Raw genomic sequence first — 6781 nt, 5'->3', positions numbered from 1 at the left:
GGTCTGAGCTTTGGGGGATTGAGCGTTCCTCTGGGCACGGAGCCCGGGGGTCCTCCGGGTTAGCGGACTTGGGGTGCCTGGAGGCTGACAGAGTGGGAGCCTCTCGGGAGGACACTCCGGGTCTTCGGCTGGGGGTTGAAGGCCGGCGGCAAAGGGGTTCCCACGCGAGGCACCCGTTTTCCTGTGGGTCTCCCTGCCGCGCTGCGCACCTGGCCAAGGTCCCCTCAAACCCACGCGCTCCCCGCTGCGCGCTCCTGCCCTCAGGTGGTGTGAGGCGGGGGGAGGGGGAGCTTCCCGCACCCAGAGCGTCAGAGGCAGCCGCCAATCAGTGATGCGGTCACAGGGCCCTGCCTGCCAATGGGCGGTCAGAAACGCGGAAAGGGCGGGGCGCAGGGTGCAGCCTTCCTGCCAGTCAAGGGCAGAATCTTGTGGAAAGAACCCGCCTTCCGCCCTCAACCCCTGGTGGTGATTGGCTACCCAGGGTCCTGTGAGTGTCCGTCAAGAAGCTTTCAGCGGGGCGCGGCTGGGCGGTGTCCAGGGCTCGGATTCCTGTGGTTTCGTGGAGGGACCCCAGGAGCCCGGAGCCCCCCGCCCGGGCAGGTGTTGGGGTGACACATCCTTCTTGCCGCCTGACGCAGTCTGTGTTCCACCCGACGGTATTTAGGTCCCAGACTGTCTTCCAGGCGCATGTGTTCGCTTCCTTAGCGAGAGGACCAGGCGGTAGGCCGGGAGTTGCCTTCTGGGAAACAGGGATTCCCACTAGACCAGCGGTTCTCAACCTGTGGGTTGCGACCTCTTTGGGGGTCGAACGACCCTTTCACAGGGGTAGCTTAAGACCATCGAAAAAACACATATATAATTACATATTGTTTTTGTGATGAATCACTATGCTTTAATTATGTTCAGTTTGTCACAATGAAAATACATTCTGCATATCACACATTTACATGACGAGTCATAACAGTAGCGACATTACAGTGATGAAGTAGCAACGAAAATAATTTTATGGTTGGGGGTCAGCACAACATGAGGAACTGTACTAAAGGGTCGCGGCATTAGGAAGGGTGAGAACCACTGCCTTAAAGGAAGCTGTCAGCCAATTCCTTTGCGAAAACGATCCTCTGGGTCCCTCTTGTGGCCATTCAAAGAATAACACCTTATGCTTCTGTCCGTGGTTCTGAAATGTTAGCTAATGTCCCATGAATTTGATGGAAAAGTCTACCCAAAAAATCACAAACAAACAAAACCTACAGAAAACCCTACAAAATCATCGAGGCTGTCCAGGGTGCAATTATTCCTTCCCCGGATGGACTGAAGTCACGGGTCTGGCTTTTGCACCCCTTCCTGTCCCATCCCTGCAGAGGGAGGCCTTGGCTGCTGCACTGACATGGGGAAGCTGTGCGTTCAGTAATTCAGTCCGTAACCTAGAGGCTGCCATGATTGGAGCAGTCAGTCCTGGGGCGGCTGCCGTTACCAAGGCAGCCAGTACAGGACAGGTCTCCTTTCCTGAGGCAGCCAGTAACCCGGCGGCCGCTATGATTGCGGCAGCCAGTCCGTACAGCGAGGCGCAAGGGTATCGCAACAACGTGTTATTACCACTAGACTCAGCGGCTTCTGTAGGGCATTACTGAGGCAGCTAGTACTCTGGGGGCTGCAATGATCAATGTAGCCTAGAGGCGGGCATTACTGAGGCAATCCTTCCCCTGTAGGCTGCCATTATTGATGCAATCAGTACCAGGGAGGCTGTCATTGTTGATGGCACCTCCAGATGCAGGGTATCATGGGAACATGTTAGTAGCGCGAAAAAATTTCAATTTAAACTTTTGTGTTGAAACCCAGTGTGTTTTTTTTAAAATATAGTTTTATTGATTTCAGAGATGAAGGGAAAGGGATAGAGATGGAAACATCAATGATGAGAGAGAATCACGGATCAGCTGCCTCCTGTATCACCCCCTCCCTACTGGGGATCCAGCCCGCAACCCAGGCATGTGCCCTGACTGGGAATCGAACCAGGCACCCTTCAATACATAGGTTGACACTCTCCCCACTGAGGCACACTGGCCAGGGCCACAGTGGTTTTTTTTAGAAATATACATTTCTACTAGTTCAGAAAGGAAGAGAGAAAGATCAATGATGAGTGATCATCATAGATTGGCCGCCTTCTGCCAGAAGAAAGAGTGACATTTGCTCTCATCTGCTAAGCAGAAGGAATAGGCCTGGCCAGTGTTGTTCACTGGTTAGACCTTTGGGTGCCCAGGGAAGGGTCACTGGTGGGATTCCTGGTCCAGAGCACATACCTGGGATGCAGGCTTCATTGCCTGCCCCAGTCTGGGCTCTTGTGGGAGCCAAAGATGCATGTGTCTCTTGCATATTCATGTTTGCTCTTTTGTTTCTTCTCTATCCCCTCCCTCCCTACCCCCCTCCCTCTGTCTGTAAAAACATATCCTCTGGTAAGAATTAACCAAAACATAAACAAGAAAAACGTACAAAGAAGGAAAAGCTTTGGAGGGTGTGAAAAAGCAGCATACCCCTAAAGAAAGGCACCATGATGAGCAGAGCATTCAGCTCGGCTGATGTTTTTCCAAGGAATGTGTCTATAAGATAAAAATAAAATGTACGAGTGTCTCTCAGCTGGCAAGATCCTGACACAAAACGACGAGGCCATTCTAGCGCGGTCCTTGCAGGGTCTCCCAAGCCACCACGTTTGGGCGAGGCTCTAGGGGGGGCGGGCGAGGCCTGGACAAGCAGGGGAAAGCGAGGCGTGAAGGAGGCGGGGAATGGACAGAGGAGGGTCCTGCAAGTGCTCCCCTCTACTGCGTTGTGTCGCTGCTCCCAGAGTCCCCCACACTGAGAAGATGGGAGCAGACTCACCCGGTGTTAGTGACCAAGGGACATACAGGCTGAGGGACACACAGACTGAGGGACACATAGACCGAGGGACACAGAGATCGAGGGACACACAGATAATTGAGGACGCAGTGGCCTGGAGAGGTGACATCCGGGAACCTGTGACCACTGTGCTGGTTCCTTTTATCCTCCCAGATGTACCTTCTCAGAGGTTTTTGACTCCAGAACCCTGGATTCCATTTCCACAGACAGCACCTACTTCATGGTGACTCTGCCCAAGACCCAAGACCTCTCTGGACATCCATTCACACATCAGTTGTTTGAAAAGTGAACTCAAACTTATTCTATATAGTTATTGTATGTATGAAAAATAAATCCGAGCCAAGCAGTCATCTGTGTGATGTATTCTACATTTGTATTATACATACATTTTATTTTAGAAAACGACATTTCCCGTACAAAGTTGCCTTCCTAAGTGTAATTAAGTGAGCATGTTAAAAACTTTGTAAGAGTGGCCCTAACCGGTTTGGCTCAGTGGATAGAGCTTCGGCCTGCGGACTGAAGGGTCCCAGGTTCGATTACGGCCAAGGGCATGTACCTTGGTTGCGGGCACATCCCCAGTAGGGAGTGTGCAGGAGGCAGCTGATTGATGTTTCTCTCTCACCGATGTTTCTAACTCTCTATCCCTCTCCCTTCCTCTCTGTAAAAAACCAATAAAATATTAAAAATAAAAAACTTTGTAAGAGTGAATGTTTTACTTGGCAAATGTTTAGAAACTTGGTAAGTATTACTGTGTATCGCTGCCCAAGGAACTGTTGGGGGTCATGTGTTGTCACCAAAGCAGAATGTTTGCTAAAGGACTGGTCCCCTTGTTGAGACAACCTTCATGGTTTTCCCTTCATTCTGTTATGAACCTATAGGCAGAAGGTAGAAGTAGGCTTGTACTGATGCCACAGCTCCCACCTGCTGTGATGATGGAAACAGGCCTGATGCTCCAAGCAGCATGAGAAAACCAGCAAGGTAAAGGCTCTCATCCCCCTGGCATGTAATCTACCCAGCCAGGGCCACATTGTCTTTGTAGAAAGAGGTCATCCAAATAGCAACACACAACCCAGCAAGCGAGGCTCAATGAGTGAGTGCTGACCTATGAACCAAGAAGTGCCCTTGATTCCTGGTAAGGCCACCCCCATCACCTGATTGTTTCTCTTTGTCTCCCTGTCCCTCTGTGTGTCAGATCAAGAACAACAGATTTAAAATAAAACTGGAAACTGTCAAATCTGCTCCTATCCTCCTCCCAATAGGTATCAGATTTTACCGAAAACACCCACCACTTGTCTTTCCTAGTCATTGTGAGAATTCCAGTTCATGAATGTTCACAGTATCTCAGTTTAAAACGTGTGTGCACATCTACACCCAAACAGCGGAGCATCGCATCCTGGACAATTTTCCATTTCCTTCCAAAGGAAGTGAGATGTGTCACACTGGCCATGGAAACAAATGGTAGAAAAAGCTGGGCATGAAGTTAAAGGCTAATCATTGCAACCTGGGAAAGATGTATTCAACAAATCAAGGCGTGACTAGTCAAAACAGAACCTTCCTGTATGTGGAGGTTTGGGCACGGGGACACCAACATTTTTAATGTGAATGAGGACTTGATTGTGCAAAGCTTTCCTTCACCCCCTGAGAGGTACTCACCAGAAGTGCTGAGCCACTTGGAAGTGTGTGGTGTTTCAATGCGATGCTGGGGGTGGGGGTTTGCCCCTCCTGACCTGAGCGAGAGAGCCCACCTTCCAATGTGCACAGGGCCCCTGCTTGGGTGTCAACAGCTCCATGACTGTGGGCTGGCTCCTCCCGAATCCGCTGAGACCCACAGAAAACAATATCCCAACTGGCAGATTTCTCCTGGTCCTGAGGTGTTTCAGGATTGGGTTAATGTGGGAAAACACGAGTATGAAGGTGTGGCTCAATGGTTGCTTCTGAGAGTTTCAGGTCACAAACCCAAGCCCTCAGTCATTGTAGGGAATGAGGTTTCAATTCTTCACATAGAAATGCCATCATTTTTTAAAATATATTTTTTATTGATTTCAGATAGAAAGGGAGAAGAAGGGGGGGTGGAGAGAGAAGAGAGAGAGAGAGAGAGAGAGAGAGAGAGAGAGAGAGAGAGAGAGAGAGAGACATCCATAATGGCAGAGAATTATGGATCTTCTGCCTCTTGCAGGCCCCACACTGGGGATCAAGCCCACAACCCGAGCATGTGCCCTGACCAGGAATTGAACCCTGACCTCCTGGTTCATAGGTCGATGCTCAAGTGCTGAGCCACGCCAGCCGGGGGGGAGAGGGAAGGTCATGGTCCCAGGTCGTGGGTTTGGGTACCCCCTTCAGGAGCTCTCCTCCAGAAACAGGTTCTGTGCTAGGTCCCTCGGGCTGAGGGGTGACGGGCCCTCACCGCGTGTGCCTGCTCCCTGCATGGACATCCGCTCTGTTGTAAGAAAAGCGGGGCCTCTGGTTGCTGGGGCCCCATCGCCTCCACAGGCTGATGCTTACCTGTTCCCTGGAGCCTCGCTGGACTCCCACCCATGGGCCCATGAGGGTTGGTGCTCCTGGCCTCAGTGGACATTACCTGTGACCCGGTGGCCAGGAATGACCCACACGGCCTGCCTGCTCTGCTCACGCGGGTCCATGGCCCATCAGACTCCCCATAAGAAACGTGCAGTTAAGGATTTCAGACAGGTCAGGGGAGGGTGAGAACCGCAGACCCAGGTACAAGGCCAGGCACCAGGAGCTGCTGCGAGGTGGGCGTCGCACACACTGTGAGGTGAGGTGCACCCAGCAGCTCTCAGCAGGGTGGTGAGGGCCTTTGTCCTGGTCAATCTCAGTGCCACCTGCCCAGGCTTAGTGGGAGGGGGTGGCCGGGGGGAGGAGCATGCCTGACCCCACGCCTCCTGCTCAGGCAACCGAGTCCACGCAGAAGAGTGGGGCTGCTTGAGCTCTATACTGGCTCCTCGGCCCCACTCCCTCTGCCTCCCTTGTCCACCTCAAGGCCTGGCAGACGCTGTTCACCGAGAGATGCGTGTTTTAACCACCCTGAGCCAGAGGCACCGGTGCTGACCCCACTCTGAATGACACTCCAAAGCCTGGGTCACCCTCCCGCTTTATAGCTTGGAAAGACGCACAGAGACTTTGGGGGTCTTGCCTTAGGACACACAGTTGTGAGGGCAGAGCTGAGACTCAAACCCTTGTGGACAGACCTGGTGCCCACATGCTATGCCCCATGCAAGACTGAGGCAGCACAGGGCCCCTGCTTGGGTGTCCAGACTGAGGCAGCACAGGTGTGTGCACTGGCACATGGGCACACACACACACACACGCGCGCGCACACACACACGCACACACACACGCACACACACACCTGCACACACCCTCTCTGGCTTTCACCTTTGACGCTACAGAGGTCTAAGGAATCAGGGGATGAGCCAGGAGAAGCCAAGGGGTTGGTGGGGTCCTATTCATGTTCCTGGTGAGTGTGTCTCAATCCCTCTCCCTGGCGGGAACCTCACTGGACTGACGCCAGATTCCGCCTTCCCGGGTTCAGGTCTGTGGCTGAGGGTTCTTGGAGGCCCTCCTGGAACTCTGCTTTCAGTGATGAGGGGGATGAGGCACGTAGGCTTCAGGTTTGTCTGGACACAAACTTTATTAAAACGAGGCCAAAAGCACCATGAGGGACATTCGTGTTGACATCCCCATAGCACTTACGGAACTGTTTGTCTATTGCCTCTCCTTTTGAAAGCGGAGGATTTGTTTGACCAGTTACTTCTGTACTAATTACACTCTTGGGGAGGGAAAGGGGCCAGCAGGCTTCCTCTAAAGCCCTCTCAGAGCTGGGGTATGAGGTATGCGGTGCCTACACTTGCCCTGTAGCTGCTGAGGTGCAATT

The 6781-nt window shown here is 52.5% G+C and overlaps 1 pseudogene; it reads left to right on the top strand.

Annotated features, from left to right (window-relative positions):
- LOC132225626 (histone-lysine N-methyltransferase PRDM7-like) overlaps nt 1-6781 on the top strand; it is a 208242-nt pseudogene that overhangs the window by 78102 nt on the left and 123359 nt on the right.

This window comes from Myotis daubentonii, chromosome Y (genome assembly GCF_963259705.1).
Source record: "Myotis daubentonii chromosome Y, mMyoDau2.1, whole genome shotgun sequence".
NCBI lineage: Eukaryota > Metazoa > Chordata > Mammalia > Chiroptera > Vespertilionidae > Myotis > Myotis daubentonii.
The sequence above is the reverse complement of the archived record's forward strand: the minus strand, read 5'-3'. Positions and strand labels throughout refer to the sequence as shown.